Source organism: Chionomys nivalis, chromosome 2 (assembly GCF_950005125.1).
Source record: "Chionomys nivalis chromosome 2, mChiNiv1.1, whole genome shotgun sequence".
Lineage (NCBI taxonomy): Eukaryota > Metazoa > Chordata > Mammalia > Rodentia > Cricetidae > Chionomys > Chionomys nivalis.
In genome coordinates, this window is record NC_080087.1 from 80763126 (window position 1) to 80785312 (window position 22187).

Below are 22187 nucleotides of genomic sequence, written 5' to 3' on the forward strand. Positions count from 1 at the left end.
GGCCACCTGTTTATCTGGATTTTAGAAAATTTGCACACATGGTTATAGGTTCGGCTTCTCCCTGACTCCACCTACTCTTTCCTCCTCTATCTGCTTGGAACTTCTGCCTTGCCCTATTCTACTAAGCCACTGGCTGAAACAGATTTAGTCATTAACCAATAAAAGCGACACATGGACAGAAGGACTTCCTACGTCATTTGTGGAATAGTGAAGGAATGTGTGTGAGCACTGAGTGGGATAACCTGGGATAACTCTCTAGCTCTGTCTCAAAACTATTGCAGCAAACTGCAATTTATTGGGTGGAGTCAGTAACAGAAATATTGGCTCATCTTCTGGAGACCAAAGTTCAAGATCCAGGTGTCCTCAAGGTTGGGGGGGTGTCTTTTTTTTTTTTTTTATCATTCCATATTGGGAAATGAACCTAGAGCCTTGAACATATTTGATGAATACTCTGCCACCGAGCCACGCCTTAGCCACTCACTGGGGGATGCTAGACAGAAGCTCTACCTGTAAGCTGTACCCCCAGCTCCTCACTGGGGGATTCTAGGCAGGGGCTCTGCCACTCAGCCATGCCCCAGCCCCTCACTGGGGGATTCTACGCAGATACCATTCTACTACTGAGCAAGTAAGTGCAGATGTCCTCAGAGGTCAGAAGAGGGCATTAGATCTTCTGGAGTTGGAATTACAGGAGGTAGTGAGAAAACTCATGTAGGGGCTGGGAACCAGACTCAGGTGCCCTCTTGTAACTTAATTGTCACCCTGTTTCCCTCCCCCTGTTATTGGACTGGGTTTTACTATGCAGCCCTAGCTGGCTTCAACTGCATGGATGGTCCTCTTGCCTCTGACATCCCTGTCCTGCCTCTCTCTTGTCTCCTCAAGGACTCCCATCTTTCAACACCATTACACGGGAACCAAACTTCCAGGGCACGACCCTCTTGGGAACAAGACCTCTTAAAAGCATAGTGTCCTCCTAGGAAGGCACGGCTTGAAGGCTGAAGTATTTTGGAAGATAACACAGCACAGTCCAGTCAGCCTCAGGTAGTGCTGACAAGCCCAGAATACATATTCTGACCTCAAGGCTTTGCTCCAAGATAAATTCCCCAGCAGATTAAAGGCTTATTGTCTGGGTTGTTTATCTACTCTCCAAAGAGTGTTCCAAGGAGACCTGCCCATAGGAACATCAACACAGAGGCCCCTGCTTTTGTTCTTTCCTCTTCTTACCGTTGTTGCGTGAACTTGCAAGTATATGATGAGTCACTGTTCCTACCCCTCCCAGAACTGTCCCCTGGAATTCTAAGCAGGGTGACATTACCCACCTCTAGAACTCACAGTGTGAGCAAACACTCGGCACATGCGGTATGGTGTTTACACAGGGTGAAGAGGAACTTTTGCTGGGTTGTTTGGAAGACTAAGCAAACTGTAGTGACAGTGAGCTCCAGGGCTAGGGATAGGGCTCCGCTGGGAGAATGCTCGTCTATCATGGATAAAACCCTGCACCTGTAAGCAGGGTTTGGGGGCTCACGTTGTGATCCCAGCATTTGAGAAACAGAAGCAGGAGTTCAAAACCATCCTTAGCTACATAGCAAGTTTGGGGCTAGTATGGGCTCCATCTTAAAAACAAAAGTGGGTTCTGCAGTCTGAGGGACCCCGTTGACATCTACAGCCTACAGCCTACTTCTCAATGACTGATAAAGGCCCTGGGTCTTCTGTCTGTCTCACCCCTTCCTTCTCCTCCCTGCCACTCAAGTCCAGCCTGGATCCTGGACACACCACAGCTCTGGCCCTCATCTCAGGGCCTTTGTGCTGGCTGTTCATTCTTCACAGAATACTTTCCCTCAAAGGTCCAAGTCTTTCCTACCGTCACATCCCTTAGGTCTTCATTCTGTTCCTCCCCTTGTCAGGGAGGCTTCTCCTCTGTGTTCCCACCGTCTCCGCCTTCACCATCGCCTGGGCACCCTCTTTCCTTTTTGAGATACTGCGGCACCCCTTATCTTGGTTGTTGTCTGTTTCCAAACAACCGTGAGAACAAGGCATTTTCTGTCAATAGTTATTTATTTTCAGATGGGGTTTCATGTAGCCCAGGATGACCTAGAACTTGCTTCATAGCCAAGGGTAATCTTGAACTCTTGTTCCTCCTGACTCCTCCTCAGTGCTAGAAATGCTAGTGTCTCTCTCCACAGTGGTCTCTGGAGTTTTAAACAGCTAGCCCTCAACAAAGCAAGACCCGGGGCAGAACTGTGACAAGGCCTTACAAAGTCTGACTTCCCTACTTTCTGACCTCACCCTCCACATCTCTAACACGGAGTCTGAGAACTGACCTCTTAAACATGATGGAAAGGGGCTGACGGGATGGCTCAGTGGGTGTGGGCGCTTGCTGCCAAGCCTGACTCCCTGAGTTTGAGCCCTCAGACCCACACAGTGAAAGGAGAGCATAGAGTCCACAGTTTGTCCTCTGATCTCTGCCTGCAACCTTAGCCCACAATAAATAATTGGAACACAAAATAAAAAACATGAAAACAATCCCAGGATCGGATGACCACAGAACATTTTCCACATCATCTGGCCCAGAATGAGCAGTTAATAAAGGTGGGCTCTCTGTGTCCAGGGAGAGCTGTGCTTCTAAGACACGACCTGCTTTTCCTTAAAGGGAACGCATGGTGTAAAATCAAATTAGACTGCACTAACTAGGGACTGTATAATTGGCCACACTGGGATTATTTTGAAAGACAGATTGTCAGTAATAAAGCCAGGGCAGGAAGACAATCTAAAAGTCATTCCTACAATAAAGTCATGACTGACAGGGGCCAGCAGTGGGTAGATGTTCTGAAATCGGTTTCCAAGTCACGTCTTGTGCCTTTGCTAGGTGACTGAGTTACATAAGAGGCAGGGTCAAGTTGTGTCTGCTGAACATTCCTTGGCTTGCAGCAAGAACATGTGTGGGAGCCACGGCCTGGCACCTAGCTTTAGTGGGATCCGGAGGTGGGTCTCAGGGAGTGACTATGGGGTTCTTCCTCTGCAGGTACCTTCAGCTCCCTGGGCACAGAGAGATCGAAAGTTCTCTTTAAAACATAAATCAAAAGAGAATTGGTGCTGGCAGCTGGGTGGTGGCGCCCACCTTTAAACCCATTGCTCAGAGGCAGAGGCAGAGGCAGGTGACTCTCTGAGTTTGAGGCCAGCCCGGTCTACAAAGTGAGTTCCAGGACAGCCAGGACTGTTACACAGATGAAAACTTGTCTTGAAAAACCAAAGCCAAAAAAACAAAGAAAGAAAGAAAAGAAAAGAAAAGAAAAGTGTTGGTGCCCTTGCTAGCTAGGGCCAGCCTGGGCTATAGAGCAGGACCCAGTCTCAAATAGTAACCGCATTACGGATGTAACTCAGTTTTCAGCAGCGCTTGTCCAGGACGCCTAAAGCCCAGGTTTCATCTCCAGCATGGTGTGAACTAGATGTGGTGGCTTATGCCTTTGGTTCTAGAGCTTGGGAGGCGGAGGAAGTGTGATCAGGAGTCCAAGGTCATCCTCTGTTATGAACTGAGTTTGAGGATAAGACTAGGTCGCGTGAAAAGCTACCTCAGCTGCTGTGTGCCCCTCCCCTGCCACCACAGAAAGAAAAACTCCAACCAGAACAAATCAGGTATGGGTGCGTAGCTCAGTGGTACCTACTGGACTTTGTGAGGCCCTGGGTTCAATGCCTAGCACCCTAAACCAAACCCCATATTCAGTTGAATCTCTTCTCTACTCATAATTTTCCATGCTTCAGTCTCTACGACCAATCCATTCTCCATTGCCCTGGTGCCCAGGCACATTCACTTTGTGCCAGCAACCCTGACCCTCTGGCTCTCTCCAAACTCAATCAGTGGGGCTGGGCTTTTGCACCTGTTGGTCTCATTCAGACGGCTGTGCTTAGCACTCGGTCACCTTGGTTCTGTTCCCAGTGATCTGTTCCCAGCAGGAGATCACTCATTGATGTAAAGAGGTAAGTGGCTGGTGCCTTGTATGGCTCTGCTGGGATCGTATTCTTTCACAGACAGTGGGTGTGGGAGGGAAGAACCCGTCCCCAAATGCCACCTATGAAAACAGGGCGCAGATCCTTTGCAGCCTTTGTGCTATAGCCAGGCCATAGCCAGATGGAGGTTGGCGTTAGCATGGGAGGTGGGCTTGGGTCTCCCTGACCTGCAGAATGAGCTTCAATGATGGATGGCTGTAGAGTTTCTCTTGCTATGAAGAGACACTATGGCCACAGCAACTCTTATAAAGGAAAACGTTTAATTGGGGTGGCTTACATTTTTAGAGGTTTAGTCCATTATCACGGTGTAACATGGTGGCGTGTAGGCAGACATGGTGCGGGAGAAGCTGAGAGTCCTGTGTCTTGACCCACAGGAAACAGGAAGTGATCTGACCTGTAACACTTAGCGCAGCTTGAGTAAAGGAGACCTCAAAGCCCACCCCTACAGTGACACACTTCCTCTAACAAGGCCACACCCACTCTAACAAGGTCACACTTTCTAATAGTGGCACTCCTTTTGGGGGTCATTTTCTTTCAAACCACCACAGTGGGGCTGTAGATCCAGGGTCCCAGGAGGCAGCAAAGAGGTGGATGAGAAGTGCCACAACATGTCGGTGAGGGAAAGAGATAGACGGGGACAGAGACTCTTTAGGACAAGCTCAGTTCCTTGCTGACCATGGAAGTAGGGATCCGAGGAGACTGAGGGGCATTTGGGAAGGAGGGGGTCACAGAAAAAGGTGGAGCTTGCTGAATAGCGTTTGCCTCTGAATTCAAACGCTCCTGGAGGAAGATGCCCAAAGCTACTGAAACTTACTACGGCCAAGATGCTCCGAAAGCTGTCAGAGTCACTAAGCCCCTAGCCAAAATTATAGAAGCAGCAAACAGTTGCTGCCGGAGGAGACTCTTCGTGGAGCCGCCTGCAGCCCATGTAGAGCTCCGGGGGTGCGGCTTCCCCCAGTCAATGCTGGGCTGGACTTTTTAGTGCTTTAGTTGTTATCCACGCTGCTGTCAATAACTCATCTACCTGCCTGTAAGTCACCCCTGCACCCCCGTAAACTCATTGGTTCACCAAGCTAAACTAGGTGGAGTTGTTTCTTTGGTCTGTTGCTGGTGGCCCTATCCAGGGTGTATAGATGTATGCCTATCATACCAGAAGTTATTGGATTATGGTTGGGGAGCCCAGGAGCACGGTGTTAGCATCTGGTAATGGCTCTGGGCTGTGGCAAGTGTGGCACCAGATATGAGGTGAGGAGTAGATAAGGAAGACACCCGAGGTCAACCCCTGGCCTCCACATCACGTTCATATGTACAGACCCATGTACCCCATACACGTAAACATGCACACAGAATAACTAGTCGAAATATTCACGTGTATATTTACTTAGACAGGATTAAGAAGGGCACAAATGAAACCGTAAATCATATTTGCCGCTAGGTTGTAGATCTTATCCTCAGGAGAGAACTTGTGCTTTCATTTTGTATTTTTATTCCACTTAAAAAGTCAGTAGTGAGGATTGAACCCAGAGCTTCACAGATCTTAGGCAACTGCTTTACCATTGAGCAACCACAGTTTCTCACTGGGGGATTCTAGGCAGGTGCTCTACCACCGAGCCACACCCCAGCCCCTCACTGGGGGATTCTAGGCAGGGGCTCTACCATTGAGCCACACCCCAGCCCCTCACTGGGGGATTCTAGACAGGGGCTCTACCACTGAGCCACACCCAAACCCCTCACTGGGGATTCTAGGCAGGGGCTCTACCACCGAGTCACACCCCAGCCCCTCACTGGGGATTCTAGGCAGGGGCTCTACTTCAGAGCTACATCATCCCCTTCTCTATGTTTTAGTTTAGTTTTGTTTGTTTTGATTTTGAGACAGATTTTGTTTTGTAGCCCAGACTGTTCGTAAACTTGCAGCGATTCTTCAGTCTCTCAAGGGCTGGGACTACAGGTGTGTACCACGACACTGGCTCTTGACTTTGAGAAAATCTTTTATGAATTAGAGTGTTTACCTGCACTTATGTTGTGTTCTTTTTACCTGTACCATGTGTATGTTCCTGTCCTTTGGAAGTCAGAAGAGAGGATCAGATCTCTTGAAATTGGAGTTACAGTGTCAGGGAGTCATGGGAGAGGAACGGCAAGCAGCTCTGGAACGTCTGGACTACAATCTGGGGGTCAGCATAAACAGGCTGGGTGAGCCTTGGAGAGAAAGAGTCTGAGGACTGTGTGTCCTGAGGACCTCAAGCTGCTATTGAGCATAGCTCTGTTTGTTGCCCTCATGGTCGGTTACCATGTGCTGTGGGGACTCCTTTAGCCAAAGCCTTTAAGATACTGGCCCACTTTGGGCGTATGCCAACAGCCATGTCTGTCATAAACTATGAGTTGTATGAAAAGCTAATAGGGTGTTTCTAGCCCCTCATTGGGCAATGTTACCAGTACTTGCAATAATAGTGATTGCCCTTTTCAAAGCATTGCTATTGCAGCAGATGAAAAAAATCAACCACCACCTTAGAAAGAACTTCGGGATGTAGATTGTTAGTAAGATTAGGCTGAGATGTTTTTGTTAATGGCTTTGAGGTAGAAAACCTTGGGGAACAATTTCAAATTTAGAAATGCACACTTTTGTTTGTTAAACAAGAGACTCACTGAGGCCTGGGAACAAAAACAGTGGCAGCCTGGCTATTGCTGGCTGATGAGCCTTTCTTGTTAGGATGGGTTTGTGATCAAAGGTGATGAGTAATTCCTTATACCCATTTTTGTCCTCAGATTTCTAATATGATTTAATAAAAAACTCTTCATGGGTGGGTATGCACCCTCAGGATTTAAAGTAGAAGTGACTGTATTCATATATAAAAGTCTAGATTTGTGATTCTTTTAAGATTTTTTAAATTACCTTTCGAGATAAATAATAAAATGATCGATCCTTTCTTTGTAACCTTAAAATGTAGACTGTCAGTAAAAGAACTGACTAAGAGAAATTTGCTTGCTTAAACTCTGTTAATCCACAACAAGTTGCTTAGATAGGAATGTATATAGATCTTTGGAAATCGCTTTCTCTTCTCCTCTTCTCTTCTCTTCTCTTCTCTTCTCTTCTCTTCTCTTCTCTTCTCTTCTCTTCTCTTCTCTTCTCTTCTTTTCTTTTCTGTGACAGGGGTTCTCTGTGTAGCCCTGACTGTCCTGGAACTCACTCTGTAGACCAGGCTGGCCTCAAACTCACAGAGATCCAACTGCCTTTGCCTCTTGTGTGCTGGGATTAAAGGTGTGCACCACCACCAATCCGGCTTGTTTTTTACATGTAATACTTGAAAGGTTTAATCACTCAAGGGAAATGAGCTCCACTCTGATCTTTACTTGTACTCATTGCGGTCCTTCACCTGAAAGATAGAAAGTTTCCCACTGTGATTTTTATACTGCTTGAAAGATCCTGCTGTAGGAGACAAAGACATGAGAGACCCTGGCATGTTGGAGTGTGTGTGTCTGTGCCTGCATGTGTGTATGTGTGTGTTTCCCTTTTTCACATGCCCCAGAGGATTACTTTTTACTCCCTCGAGAAAAAAAATCTGTTGTGTGATCCGTTGCTGACTCCATGCCCCCTCTTCAGTTCTTGAGCTGCTGAGAGCTGTTTCATCGATAGCAACACAGATAATTTTTTGCTATTATATGGGGGTGACAATCAAACCCGGGTCCTCTGGAAGAGTAGCCATTGTTAACTACTGAGCCATCTTTGCAGCCCCTCATTTCTTCTCTTTTTCTTTCTTTTTTTAACAAGTGTTTGCATTTCACAGTCATTAAGATTAAACTATTTCCCAATGTTTACATTGCTGTAGAAGTTTTACATAACTGTAACAAAAAGTGGTTATGAAAAAAACTGTTTTGGATTAGATGGGCTTTCATTTAGAATGTTCAGAACATGTTTGCATTTAGATTTTTTTTTTAAAGAAAGCAAATGGACACGGTTCTAATGACACCTTTGGGTGTTTTCATTGCCTGGCTTGATCTATAGCTCCTGGATGAACTGGGCATGCTCAGTGACAAGTGTGACTGGAACAGGTCTGGGCTTCCCTTTCCTCTAGTCACCTGAGCCCAGGTGTGCCATCTGTCAGAAGATAGGAACTGGCTTATGTTGAGGAAGAACAGAGAGGGTTTCATGCTCCCCAGAGTCACAGAGCATGGACACAACCCAGAGAAGGACAGGAAGGCAGGGCTCCTCCTAAAAGCTCCACTGGTAACTAGAAACTTCTCAAGTTGGAATGAAGCAGGTCCTGGAACTGCTCAGGGCCATGAAGGATGGAGCGGAGCAGTGAGAGAACTGTGATCCTTGCAGGAGAAGTTGGCACCGATGATCTTGGCTGCCTACCCAGGACAGCACACAGAGGTGGCTTCCTGGAATATGTCCCCCAAACTCTAGAGCCTACTCAGCCTAGGGACAGAGGGTGTGAGAGCATGGGCTATGAGGTCTGCTCTCTCCCAGCAGGGTTCCTGCAGGCTTCTCCCTTTGCAAGGTGAGTATAGTGATGTCTATCCAGCTCAGCCAATGAATTGCAGATGTGTCTTGTCTTAGAACGGGGCAACCAATGCCTCATAACCTCATTGGAGGTGAAAGACGAACCCCATGACCGGACACACGGATGCCGCATAATGATGTAGTTGATGGGAACTGTGGCTGGCTCACCCAGGGTTGAGAGAGAGCACTGCATATCACTGGTATAGTACATGATCACTGTTAAAAACTCCAAAGTCAAGGAGTGGAGAGATAGCTCAGCAGTTAAAAGCCTTGGCTACTCTCCCCCACACCCTGCTCCCCCGAGACAGGATTTCTCTGTGTAGCATTCCTGACTGTCCTGTATACAGGCTGGCTTGGAACTCACTGAGATTCACCTGCCTCAGCCTCCCATGTGCTGGGATTAAAGGCCTGGGACACCACCTCCTGGGACCCTGGTTACTCTTGCAGAGGACCCTGATTTGATTCCCAGCACTCACTTGGTGGCTCACAACCATCTGTGACTCCAGTTCTAGGTGCTAAGTTTCCCTCTTTGGGAGTCTGTGGGCAACACACACACACACACACACACACACACACACACACACACACACAGAGGTGTTGTAGACACACATGCTGACAAAACATCCTCACCTTTTCCTCAGCTCTCTCACCTGTCCCCAGCTCTGTCACCCTGTCCCTGTGTCTCTCTCAGGCTGTCTTTAGCTTCCCATGTCTCTGTGTTTCTCTCCATGGCACCAGGTGCTTACTGAGCACCTACAAAAATGCTAGGTGGTGAACTTCCCGGCACTCGTTTCCCTCCCATGATGCACCTGTACCATTAGCATCCTTCAATTTTTCAGATGAGAAAATTTAAGACTCAGAGCTAAGTAGACACTTATCTTGGTCTCTTCAGCAAAACAAAACAAACAACCACACTGTGATATGGACTCTGGTTTGTCAGACTTAAAAAACGGTGTTTTTCTACGACTTACAAGCACTTTCTAGAGCGGCCCCCTTGGGACAGGTACAGGGGAGGTCAGGATGAACAACACATCAGTGGAAGAAAAGCTGAGATGCTGACTCTGGGGAGCTGTTGTTGGCTGCTCCCTCATCTCAGTGTGAAAGACCCCGGTGGGACCTTCCCTCAGGTGGAGACCCCCGGACACAGAGACCAGGCCGAGACCACGGGTCGGATGCAAACTGCAAGAGGTTTATTAGGTAGACACAGGTACCTGCAGGCAGCAAAGTCTTTCGGAGGACTTGCGCGCCTGCAGACTGGGAGGAGGACTTTTTATAGGAAAGAGGGCAGCAAAAAGCAATTTACAGAAGCAGAAGCTTGGTTATTGGAATGAGGCGGGGGGCATGAATGGTTTTCCTCTCCCAGCATGGATGTCTGGCAGCAGACATCCTGCTCTTATCTTATAGATATCCTGTTTTCCTCTCACGAGAGCAGGCTAGCTGCTGATCCTGAGAATCTTTCAAGCAAACAGGACGTTTTCCCAGGGAGCCTGCTAGCTGCGGGTTCTGAGGAGGGGGTCTGTAGGGTCTTTCAAGTGAGTCATTTCCAGTTCCCATGAGCAGCATTCCTCTGTAGGTTAAGAAGTCTGTTACTTTTCCTTTTTGAGATATGGTCTCATTAGCCCAGGCTGCCCAGCACTCACTATGTAGCCACCATGCCTGGGCTATGCCTTGCTCTAACTCAGGACTTAGTGAGTGCTAGGCAGTCGCTCTCTCAACTGAGCCTCATCCCTAGCTCAAGATATCAGTGTATTGTCACTAGCCCTGTCTCTTTGTTGCTTATCCACCCACGGAATCCTAGAGCCCTCTCTCCTCACCTCTCACTGTCCTTTGTCTGTCTGTCTGTCTGTCTGTCTGTCTGTCTGTCTGTCTGCCTCACAATCTCCATTAGCAGGCTCTGAGCCAGACTGATCAGGTGTGACACCTGACTTTACTTCTGGACTACAGTGGCCCAGAGCAGGGTGTCAGCCACTCTGTGCTTTACTATGTCCACCAAGAAATGTCAGAGGACAGCAGCACCTTAGGTATTTTCCTTACTTGAAAAATTAGTTCTTTGAGGGTTTCATATCCTGTAATTTAATCACATTCACACCCTCCAGCCAGTTCCTCCTAGAACCACGCCCCTTCTCTAACCACCCAAGTCTGTGTCCTTTTTTTTTCTTTTTAAAAACCTTTCAAGTCCAGTCGGGGCAGCAGCACTATTCTGTCAGTGGATGACTAAGCAGATTATTCTGTACAAAGGATGCGATGCTTTCCCATCATGCTCTATGCTCTCTGGGTGTGGAATGGGGACCTGAGCTGCCCAGTAAGAACAAGGTCGTGGGTTCATAAAGTCCATGGTGATGTCTTGCCAAGCTCATGAGTGTGCAAAGGTCCCGTGTTCCGCTGGTCTACCCCCATGGGGTCAGAGGAGTTTGTATGTGCCAGTTTCTGGAAGCCTTGACTTTTAGACTCAGAAACAGCATTTCTATCTGGTCCCCTTCTCCCAAATCAGGACTACCAGTACCAGGCTTGTTTACCTCTGTAAGCGGTTGGTTGGACATTTTAACAGAGAAAGAGACAGCAATGTGAACACATTTGCCCCACAATGGAGAGTTAGGGCCTGAGTTCCGCCGAGATGGGCAGGATGCAGGTTTACCATGATAAAGGAGATAGACCCTTTCCTGCCAGACACCAGTAATACTAGAAACATCCCACTTCCTTGAGGTCAGAGGATTAAGGAAGAATAGAGATGCAGAGGAGAGAAGAAACAGGGGTGGGGGATTAGGAGTGTGTGTGGGAGGAGGATGGAGAGAAAAGGACAACAGGGAATATCATGCTCCAAGGGGCAGAAAAAGTCATTCAGACAGAGAAGGATTAAGGCAAAACAAGACAAGGAGAGAGTGTGACCACCTCAGTCAGAGAGACACAGGAGTCCATGGAGACATGTCTCCTAAGAGTTGTGTTCCTGTGTTATCAGATCCCTGCTTTACTGTTTTCTCTACCTGTTCTAAACCCTCCTCTGCATCTCAAGTCACAGTCAGACCTTCTCTCTGTTTCTCTCATCTGTGTCTATGGTTGTTCCAAAAGAGAGGTAAAGGAGTAAGATAACACACACACACACACACACACACACACACGTGTGCAGAGTGGTTCTTAAATCCAATTTTTAAAAAATATGCTTGGTTACCCCCCGACATCCATGCCACTATTGTGCCAATGGGCTTATCTTGCAGGCGGTCATTACTGTACCTCTCAGGGCTCATAGCTGGGTGAGACTGATGATTGCTCTTCTCCTCCATAGCACCCATAGTGCCTTCTAGCACTGTGAACACTAGTAAGTCGGGGTGAGGCTTCCAGATGAGTACCAGCTAGATTGCTCCATGTTCTGGACTGTGAGAATGTGGTGTCTTCAGTCAAGTTGTGAATGGCAACAACAGCATTGGAAATAGACTGTGGTGTTTGGGGACGGGACAGTCTATGGGACCCATTGGGCCAACTCAAGAAGATGTAGCCTATTCTTGACACTAGTGACATAAACCATGAAAAAAATTAGTAAATGGAACCTTATAGGTTTGGGGGGAAAAAGCATAGCCCCTTAAATGACACTGTTGCTGGATGCTGTGGCATACACCTTCAATTTCAGCATTTGGGAAGTGGAGTTTGCTGTAATTTGAGATGTGTCCTGTAGTTTGGAATGTTTGCTCCCATGCACATTTATCAACTTACTGATTATTTAAAAAAGAGGTTTAAGGAAGGGGTTTGTAGCTCCCTTGGTAGAGTGCTTGCTCAGCATGTGTGAAACCCCAGGTTCAATACCAAGCTCATCATAGACTTGGTGCTGGTGCCCACCTGTCATTCCAGCAGGTGGAGGCAGGAGGATCAGTTGAGGATCGGTTCATGACCATTTTTGGCTACAAAGCAAATTCAAGGCCAGCATGGTATAAATGAGACTTCTCATCAGAAACAAAGTCCAGCATTGCTCATTCTACCAACTTTCCTGCATCATCCAATGGCACCGAGTTTGGTGATGATAGAATTGCTTAGAGCGGGCTTCCAACTTATGTGCTTTGATAAAGCTATGCCTTCCAAACTCTTTGTTTAAAATGTAAGGATGTCTTTTGTAGGTTGTGAGGTGGTCAGTTCTCTTCCTAAGGAAGGAGTGAGCAGGCAATGACTGGACAACAAGGGAACTTTATTTACCTCATGGGATCAAGCATTTAAAGGAGAAAGTGAACACTGAGACTCCATGGTGGCAGAAGGACATCCACCATGAGACACTGTGAGCATCATATCTCTGCACTCCTGGTCTTCTGTCCCTGGGCAGGTCTCAAGGGCTAGAGTCAGCCTCAGGAATGAATTCTCATCTTCAGCCAAGGGATAGAATCTCAGAGCCAGAGGCAGGAATGTGCTCCAAGCCTGTGTCCACAGTTCGAGTTCCACAGGATGAAGTGTTGGGATTCCGAGCAGGCTCTCTGCTTGAGACAGAAGCTTCAGAGTAGCAGTCCTCTGACTTGTCTGTCTCTGTGAGTCTTCATCACACTGTTTCTTCTTAATAGAGCATCTGGAAGCTCAGCCCTCAGCCAGGAGCCAGGAACCTGCCCAAGAGTCAGACTCTGGCTAGGTTGCAGAGTGGGGAATCCTCCTTCTCTGACTGTTCAGTGACTTTACCCCTCCAGAGGTCATCTAACTCAAATTTATAGAACCATCTGGGTCCCGTTTGGCTGAATGTGTGTGTGTGTGTAAATAAGGTGAAAAATGGAGCTAATCAGAGAAGAGTTGTCAAAAATCTAGTGGGAGAGGGAGGGAAACTAGTCCATAATCAGGTCAGTGCCTACCCACCTTTTCGCTGTCCAGCGCACTCCTATCAGTTCTGGCTCACCTTCTCCAGAAGCTGCTATGGGGTGGGGTCCTCCACCTCTTCCTTCCTGTTGCTGCTGTCACTTTGACCATACACCCACCCACATACATCATTGCCTGCTTCCAACAACTGCTCCACGTGGTTCACCATGGCAGCTCTGTCTGTCAATCCCATGCAGCTGGGGTTTGTGTTTCTTTCCCAGCTTCCTCATTTTGACAGGTTGGGGTGCCTTGCTCAGGGTTGTCAAACAGTAATGCAGAGCAGCTAGAAGTCCTATCCTGTTTCCCCTTCTCTGCCACAATGATCTCTGAGCCTCAGGTGCAGAAATGCGCTGTTGGTTGTAGTCACTTTATTCTGTTTTCTCCAGGGTATTGCTGTGTTGATACCTCTGGCTTCAAGGCATTCAGAGAAGATCTGGAAGCTAGCAGCCACAGCCTGAGGACTATCAAGTGACTTTATAGATTTGTCATTGGATGATGCTAATCCGCAGTATGAGAATTGCACAGATTTATACTTTCACTGGTTTTGAGACGTGGTCTTACTATGTATCCACGACTGTCCTAGAACTCACTTTGTGGCTCAGGTTGGGCTGTAATTCACCGAGATCCACCTGGCTCTGCTTTCTGCATGCTGGGATTTAAGGCATGTGCCCCACCACTGGCTCAGACACTTTTATGTGCTTAGTTAGTGCTACATTTGTTTCCCTAAAGTCACCAACATGAACATCAAATGTTTCATTGTTCTGAATTTCTGCTGTGGGTCTTCTGTCCCTAGACTTACAAATGGGAAACCCCAAAGCAGAGATACACACATGACTTACATCACCATTTCCTTTGTGGCCATACTGTGTATACTATTAAACATTTACAAAATGCTTTAATTTTTTCCTCTTTAAAAAGTTTTGTGTATGTTTTTTTTTTTTTTGTGTGTGTATGTGTGTGTGTTCATGCTTATGTTTAGAGGTCAGATGGTGATGTTAGCATCTTCTTCAGTTGTCCATTTAATTAATTAGTTTAATTAATTAATTAGTTAATTAGTTTGAGACAGAGTCTTTCACTGGACCTATAGTTTACCAGTTCTGCTAGGCTGGCTGATTGGTTGATGAGACTTGTCTTTACCTTCTCTACCCTGCGAATGCTGGGCTTCCATATATACTCTCCATGTTCATGCCTAGCTTTATGTGGGTGCTGGGGATACAAACTTTGGTCCTTGTGCTTGTGAGGCAGGTACATTTCTGACTGAGCCATTTCCCCAACTCCTCTTCAGCTTTTCACTAACTTTTGTAGTGAACAAAATAATGGATTTCATTATGACATTTTCATACAAATCATTCTTCACTCCCGTATTACCCTGCCTCTCCCTCTTTAATGAGGATTTAACTTGTGATCTCATTTATGCCAGACTAGTGTCAGACCCTGAGTCCCCAGTTCCTCACTGCTGATTGCCAGAGTCCAGGTATGGCTGTTTGAATGAGAATGGTCCCATAGCCTCATACGTTTGAATGCTTGGTTCCCAGCTTGTGGAACTGTTTGGGAAGGATTAGGAAGTGTGGCTTTTGGAGGAGACATGTTATTGGCAGTGGGCTTTGAGATTTCCAAATCTCAAAGTTAGCTCTCTCTCTCTCTCTCTGCCTCATGCTTGTGGATAAGGATGTGAGTTCTCAAGTATTGCTCTAGTGCCATGCCTGCCTGCTGCCATGCTCTCTGCCATGATGGTCATAGACTCCAATCCTCTGGAATTGTAAGCAACCCCAATACAGTCTTCTTCTATAAGTTGCCTTTGTCATGGTGTGTTACAAGGAGTGGGCCCCTTGTTTGTCCCAGCCACCTGGCTAGCTTACACCCACACAGAAATAACCACACAGAAACTATCTTAATTAAAACACTGCTTAGCCATTAGCTCTAACTTCTTATTGGCTAACTTTTACATTACATATTAATCTAACCCATCCCCATTAATCTGTGTATCACCACATGGCAGTGGCTTACCGGAGATTCTAACGGACATCTATCTCCGGCGGAGGATCCGTGGCTTCTCTCTCCACCTACCTAAGTTCTGTCCTATCAACTAAGCCAAGGCAGTTTCTTTATTCATTAACCAATGAAAGCAACACACAAACAGAAGAACCTCCTACACCAATGGTGTCTCTTCACAGCAATAGAGAAGTAACTAAGGCACCAAGCAAGTGCTCTACCACTGTGAACATAGACTCTTTCTAAGTTACTTAGGTAACGGCTGATGTTTAATCTCAGGCTTCCTAATATAGAGATGAGAAGCATGGGCGGCCATGTCCATCCTTAGACCTCCCTTTCTTAATGAGACTTCATTTCTCTGTACTGGAGAGAGAGATGGAGTGAAGTAAGGGAGGTAGCATTTTTCTTGTGATGGTCAGCCAATGCCTGTCTGATATTGGTAGCAGAGTTACACTTCAGTGATTGAGGAAGAAGAAAGGTCAGGAAACCATGTGATTTCAGGCATTGCATCTGTACTTTTCTGACCTTGGCAAGGTGCCACCATAGACTTGAATGACTCCAGGACCTTGGTCCTGCCAAGCGAGGTGATCTGGCACTGAACTTGGGTCATTATTTCATCCCAGGATTCCCAGTGGGAGCCATGAAGTGCATTTGAATACACTAGCTGTCACAGGCTTCACACTGTAGGGTGTGTATATTGCCTTCACCTACTAATAGAGGCATACAGATGTTAAAAACCTTTTCTTCTTAGGCTGCACAGTGGATTAGAAAGAACTATATCAGCCTGGGATACAGAGAGAGACTTTGTCTAAGACAAACAAAAAGATCATCCATTGAATGCATTTCAGATGTGATGTAGTCCATTAAATGTAAATCTAAATCAGCTCAATTGGAAAACTTCAGATATTCTTAGAATATCAGAATCATGGAAACACTCTTTTTCAGTGGGAGGATTCATGAACTCTAAATATAAATCCAAGATTTTTTAAGAAGAGTAAAAGAAAAACAAAGAGCATCTCTGGAGAAAATTTAGGTTCCCAGTTAAGACAGGCTATCATTGCCAAAATGCTCACCAGATTTCAAGCATTCCACGAAAAACCAACAATGACAAAGACATAACCAGGCCTGGTGACATTAGCTTACAAGCCCAGCTACTTCATAAATCGAGGCAAGTTGACCACAAGTTAAAGGGCGTTCTGAACTATAAAGTGAGACCTAAAACAAATAGCTGGGTGTGGTAGCACAAATATGTTATCCTGACAGTTGGGAGGCAGAGGCAGGAGGACCAGGAGTTCAAAGCCAGCCTGGGCTACATAGTGAAACTATTTTTCCAAAAACAAAGCAAAACAACAACAAAAAAGGAAATTATGGGGACTGTGGATGTAAGTTGGTAGAGTTCTGGCTTCTGAAGCATACACGAAACCCTGGGTTTAATCCTTAGCATGCCTTAAGATAACCATGGTGGCTCACACTTGTATTCTCAGCTCCTGGGAGATGGTGGCAGGGGAATCAAAAGCTCAACGTCATCCTTGGATACAGAGTAAATTCAAGATCAAGCAGGGCTACATTAGACATTGTCTCTAAAAGAAGACATTATGGTGCAAGACTATCCTGATGACCTGCTGATCTATCAGGAGGACCATATGTGTGGAGTCATCCTTAGTCACTGAGTCATGATGATGTTGATGGTTTCTGGTCCTGGATAATTGAAATTTATTTTGCTGAAAATACTTGGGGAAAGTCATTATTTCTGAAAGTGTGATAATTATGTATTTTTAAATGATCCATTTCCAGAGTGATGGAGTTATAGGCATGTGCCATTAAACCCACTTTGTGCCATGCTGAGGATGAAATCCAGAGCTTGGTGAATTCTGGGCAAAGGCTCTATCATCTTAGCCACATCTCCAGCTAATTTTGTCCCATAATGTCCTGTAATGAGCTCCTGTAATGTGATGCTCAGACTCACTTTATGCAATGCTAAAGATTAAACCCAGAACTCTGTGCACGCTAGGCAGGCATTCTACCAACTGAGCTACATCTCCAACTAATTTTGTCCTACGATGCCTCTGTCATCTGAAAGGTTCTGTGGATGCCTGTGTTGTTTATGTGGTTCCCTCTCAGTTTCCCCCCCCTCTTCCCTGCAGATGAGTCAATGCGACCTCCCAGTTCATTTATAATCAACTCTTTTGTAGATAAGAGGATAAGAAACAAGTTACAACAGAGAAGATAAAAATCTCATCTGAGGCATACACATATATACAAGCTTCCATGATTCATATACATGAACTATACAAGCTTATCCTAGTTTGTATTTTCTTGTGTGAATGATGAATAACAAAGTCTACAAAGTAAATGGTTGTGTGAAGGATTGTCAAAAAAAAATGAAACTTGGGGCTTATTGAGATGGAATGAATGTATTTTATGTGTGAAAAGACATGAAGGTTTTATGTGTGTCTGTGTGTGCATGTGTGTGTCTACATGTGTATTTGTGTATGTCTGTGTGTGTGTGTTTTGAGAGAGTAGGGCAGAGGCATCAGTTTGGATGTCATCTCTACAACCCATGTTGAAATTTAAATGTCATCATAACAGTGTTAAGCAGTGAGATCTTCAATGTGTGACAAGGTCCTAAAGCTTTTGCCTTTATGTTACAGGTTGGTTGTGAATGTTGCCCAAAATGTATGCTTGAGCATTTGGTTCACAGCAGGTGGGAATTGTTGATAGAGATTTCTGTCCCACTCAGTCCCACAGCTGTTCAGTCCCAAAGGAATATACAGAAGCCTACATTAATTATAAACTTGTTGGCCTATTAGCTCAGGCTTCTTATTAACTAATTCTTATATTTTGAATTAATCCACAATTCTTCTCTGTGTTAGCCATATGACTTGGTACCTTTTATCCGTGAAGCATTCTTGTCTTGCTTCTTCTGTGTCTGAGTGATGACTGCAGACTGAGCTTTTCCTCTTCCCAGAATTCTCCTATTCTGGTTGTCCTGCCTATACCCCTGACTGGCTACTGGCCAATCAGCATTTTATTAAACCAATACAAGTGACAAATCTTTTCAAGGTACAAGGCTATTGTCCCACAGTACTTCCCCCCTCTTTTTCTTTTTAAAACAAAACTCTGAATCTAATCTCCTTAATTTAGCTTTTTTTCCCCCATTATCTATGACAACCTCTATTAACACTCTAAACAAAGACAAATGTCCATAATCTATTTTTTGGGAATGTGGGCATAGTTTTTTGGCTACTTTTTGCTGATTGGGGGTGTTGATAATTTTATGGGGCTGTAAAGAAAGTTTAGGATTATGGTCAAGTTTTGACTGGAGTATTCTGTGAGGCTTGATCATCTCACCCAGCAGTCTTGAGCTTGTTCTGGATGTAGAACTCAGAGGAAACTCCAACAGAGGTCCTCTGAAATGTTGGATCATCTGGACCATTGACTCCCATCGGAAATTCTTCAGGGTTTCTTCCTTGATCAACCCTGATTTTTCTTAGCACAATGAATCCACAACCTTGCTGTGAAACAATGGTTTTACCCTGTAAACATTTGTTTCTTGTACTTGTTTAATAAAATGCTTATTGTCCAGTAGCTGGTCAGGAAGTAGAGGTGGGGTAATGAGAACAGGAGAATTCTGGGAAGAGAATTCTGCAGTCTGCAGTCAGATAAGAGCAAGCAAGTTGCGACTGTCTCACTGAAAAAGTTACTGAGCCACATGGCTAACATAGACAAGAAAAATGGGCTAATATAAGTTATAAGAGTTAATAAGAGGCCTGAGCTAATGGGCCAATCAGTTTATAATTAATATAGACCTCTGTGTGATTTCTTTGGGAATTAACGACTGTGGGAACTGGGCAGGACAGAAACCTCTGTCAACACAGCCTCTCATTCAAACCTCTTCTCCAAAGTAACATATCTTTTGACTTAAATTTTGAAGTCAAAGCATTTTCAAAGTATATATGTTGGATTAATCCAGCAGTATTTGTAATCAAATGTTTTTTAGCGGCTGTTGTTCCTTCCTCAGCTGTCAAACAATTTAAAGATAACACAATAACATATAGCATTTAGATTTTTTGTATTTTTATCTTTTCATTACTTTGTTTTAAACTCTTTTTTATTTTTAATATTTTTTTTTGAGATAGGGTTTCGTGTGTGTGTGTGTGTGTGTGTGTGTGTGTGTGTGTATTATTGCTGTCCTGGAACTCACTCTGTAGATTAGGCTGTCCTTGAACTCACAGAGATCCAGTTGCCTCTGCCTTCCCAAGTGTTGGGATTAAAGGTGTGTGCCACCACATCCAACTTCTCTCTCTCTCTCTCTCTCTCTCTCTCTCTCTCTCTCTCTCTTAAAAGGACTTTATCCTTTTTTTTTCTTTTCAAGCCTACATACATTTTTAAACACACTATAAACTGTTTAGAGGTTTATTTTTTGTTTGAATCTATTTTTACTGTATATTTCTCTTTTTTGACCACATGCGTCTTTAATTTGCTAAACAATTATGGCAAGGATTAAAGCCTTGGCCTTAACAGCTGGATTCACCTCATTCCTTAGCTTTCTGAGAGTCTAGATTTATGGCTGAGGTACTGGTGGGAGACATGTTTATTGCCACAACTCTGTGGAGTTTTAAGGTCCCTGCCACCACCAAGAAGCATGCTGTCAGCTAGTCATAAACCACCATTTAAGTGTTTGGTGGAGGGGCCTCTTAAAAAAGCTGCAAGGTTTTTGTAGCTAAAGTTGAGTCAGGAAGCCACTCTTAAATGAGATGCCCTTGCCACTAGCAAATAGAGCCTACCCAAGAAAATGGTGCTGCCAAGAAACCATGCTTACCTTTGCCTTTTTTTGTGTGTGTGTCTAGAATTACTTCTCAAGCTCTCTCAAGTTTTATGTGGATGTATGTGCCCACATTGGCACCATTGGGAATTATGGAGTCTTTAAGAGGTGAGGCCTGTATGGGAAGTAGGTTACTTACAATGGCTATAGATAGATTAGATGATGGCTTATACCCTGGTCCTGATTCCAGCTTGTCTCTTTCTCTCTTGTTTCTTATCTGCCAGTGCTATGTGACCAGTCACGAGCTCCCATATCAAACCTGGAGCCCCAACTGATGATTCCAGCCTTTGAGTAACATGGTCAATTTTGCTACCATTTTTTCTGTATTTATTGCTCTTCTTGTCACTGTGGCCAAATTCCTGCTACAAAGCAACTGAGTGGAGAAGATTTATTTTCTTTTAGTTTCATGACAGGTTAGGTGTGGCACTTGGGGTTTTAGTCTAAAAGTGGGAGCTTGTGGTTGTTCTTATATATGAGAGACAGAAGAAGGAGGAGGAGGAAGAGGACAGACACAGCGAGAAGAGAGAGGGAGAGAGAAAGAGAGGCAGTGGAGTTGTAACCCATCAGCTTCCCTCCAACAACTCACTTCTTTCTGGCAAGCTTTACCACTTGGGGTGTCCTGCCACCTCCCCAAATAGTGTTATCAGTTAGGTACAAAGTGTTGTCACGTGAACCTGTGACAAGGATTCCACATTCAAACATAACACTTTGTGAGTGAATCAAGGTCATCATTGTACGGCGGGCCAGGTTCTTAACGTCCAGTGTCCTTCTAGCTTTCCCCTTCAGTCTTAGGAGGTTCAGTTGCTGACCCCTGAGTCACACCATAGAGCAGCAGCAAGGGTGTCCCCAGATGCCAGTTCTGTGTTCTTGGAAATAACTGCTTCCAGAACCTCAAGTCAAAAAATTCTGTTCATATAATAGCCAGGTTTCCAGTATCCTGCTAGAGCAGCATCCAGACTAAGACAGTCTCTGCATCTTGCAGCAATCTGCGGGGTAGGAGGACAGAGACAGCAGAGAGAGGGTCAGAGAGCTTCATGTCCTATGAAGACAGCCAGGAGGACAAAAGGAAGTTTTTGTCATTAGTCACAGTCATCAGAGACTCTTTTAGTTAGGGTTTCTATTTCTGTGACAAAACACTATGGCTGGAAGCCACTTGAGGAGGAAAGGGTTTATTTTGCCCATATTCCCACTTTACAGTTCATTGTCCAGGGAGGTCTGATGCACAGACCATGGAGGGTCCTGCTTACTGCCTTGCTCCTCATGGCTTGCTCAGTCCACCTTCTTATAGAACCCAGGACCACCAGCTCAGGGGAGGCAGCACCTACAGTGGACTGGCCCTCCATGTCAATCAGTAATCAAGAAATTGTCCAACAGGCTTTCCATGGTGTGATTTTACGGATGCATTTTCTCAGCTGCAGTTCCTTCCTCTCAAATGACACTAGCTTGTACCAAGTTGACATAAAACTTGCCAGCCCAGACACCCATGGGCCCCAACTGCTCCTCTGTCAGGTTTCAGCCTCTCTCTCCTCCACATTCCCGAGCTTTCCCACTCCTGAATCTCTTGCCTCTCTTTCCCTCTCCTTCTTTTTCTCCCATCTGTGGCTGTCACAGGGCAGAGAATGCAATGGGGTCTCTGGAGAAATCACATCTGCAGCCCCTCAAAGACTCTGGTTGGGGACTGCAGAGACACACAAAGACATGCACAGGACCATGCAACACTAGTCACTTAAATGTGAACACATTCACATATGAGGCTAAGAACATACAGAAAGGCCTCTATAACTGAAGATTATACATGCAAACACACCTTGGACATGCAAGAGTAGACTAGCAAGCACACCTAGACTCAAAAACACAGAAACACACAATTGCACATTCATATTAGAAGTGACCTCTAAGATATAAAAATATGCACAGTGCACACACACAGGTTCACGCCTGAGTAAATAAGCAGACAGAACTGAACTGACTTGTGTATACTCACTCCCAGAAATTGAGACGCATTGTTCCCAATGTCCTGTGTATCCGTTTTCATGATGTCCTTGCCAA